General features: G+C 38.4%; 1 protein-coding gene across 3 annotated transcripts in view; it reads left to right on the top strand.

Moving 5' to 3' along the window:
- Positions 1-1,436, top strand: part of NCOA2 (nuclear receptor coactivator 2) — a 179,049-nt gene that overhangs the window by 81,908 nt on the left and 95,705 nt on the right. The gene's annotated exons all lie outside the window — the stretch shown is intronic.

Genomic DNA, 1,436 nt, shown 5'->3' on the forward strand with positions numbered 1-1,436 from the left:
CATTTGATAATATTCAATATCCATCACTGAATTTTTAAAATCTCAGTAAAAAAATGAATGGAAAGATATTTTGTATCTCAGCCCTAAAACCAGCACCACACTTGTTGGAGAAATGGTAGATGCTTTCCCACTAAAGGCAGAGATGGGACAATGGATATTAACCCTTACCATTACCCAACAAAATTAAAGAAAAAAATTAGCATTGTGGCTCTTTAGTGAACAAAACAAATAATTTTAAAGCAAGTTTCAACTTATGAGTTGCAAGTAGAAGTGTAAATTGTTACAATGTCTATGCAGGGTAATTTGGCAATATCAAATTTATAAATGCATATCCTGTTTGAACTAGCAGTTCTGCTTCTAGGAATTTTCCTATGGTATACTTTCACACGTGCAAAATGATGTATGTATGAGTTTACTCTTTTACAGCATTGTTTATAATTGTAAAAGATTAGGAAAAACAAAAACCTAAATGTTTGTAAGGAACTGTTTAAACAACTATGGTATATATATAACCTGGAACACACTACAACTATGAAGACATTCTTTATGGATTAATATGAAAAAAAATCTCTTAAGAATATGGTTATAGAAAAATAGCAAGGTTTAGAAAATGTTTATGGAGTACAACCGATTGTATAAACAAGTAAGAGAAAAAGATCTGAATTTGTATTGTTTTAGGATAATCAAGAAACACTAATAGTTGTTACCCAATTTGGTGGATGTGAATTAGTAGAATAGGGAACAAAGGTTGAAGAAAGACTTTTCACTTTTTAAAGTCTTAAATCATATAAATGATTTTAAAAGTTAAATAAAAACAGCAACTTCTATCTAATGGCCAGTAAAAACATCAAACAGGGTAATAGTAGGGAAGAGGGCTAGGAAAAGTCATCAAGAGAGGCAGAGAAGGAGAAAGGGCAGAAAGCCAATATTTTATATTCCCTTTTCCCCTCTTCGTTGCCAAGCAAAACATCAGGCCTATTAAATCTCCACTCTCCATATCCCAGCCCCCAGCTCCTCTAGTACTTCCTGGCAAACCGCAACCTTCTGTCTGTCAGACAGCCCTGAATCCCCAGCAGCCCCACCTGGGGAGGCAATTGGGCAAAATGGGAACTGCTCCAGAGGGTGGGGCTGTTTTCTTCCCTCCCCCTGCTGGTGCTGTGCTGGAGCAGCCTCAGCCCTCTCCCTGACAGTCTTGGGGGGTTTTGTAGCACAGCTCCCCTTTCTCACTTATTTGTCATTTATTTATTACGTTGTGTAGGATGGTGGGATGAGGGGGGAGAGAGGGTGGAGGTGGAGGGCCAGAGTGGGGACTGGGCTATTCCAAGCATTCCAGCCACTCTCTCCCTTTCCCTGTGCTTCATAAAGCAGAAGCTAGGGGTAAAAATGAGGTTTAGAGAAAACCAAATTCTGATCCCTGCTGTGCCAATAACTCACTG

Source organism: Propithecus coquereli, unplaced genomic scaffold (genome assembly GCF_000956105.1).
Source record: "Propithecus coquereli isolate 6110/MARCELLA unplaced genomic scaffold, Pcoq_1.0 Scaffold8, whole genome shotgun sequence".
Classification (NCBI taxonomy): Eukaryota; Metazoa; Chordata; class Mammalia; order Primates; family Indriidae; genus Propithecus; species Propithecus coquereli.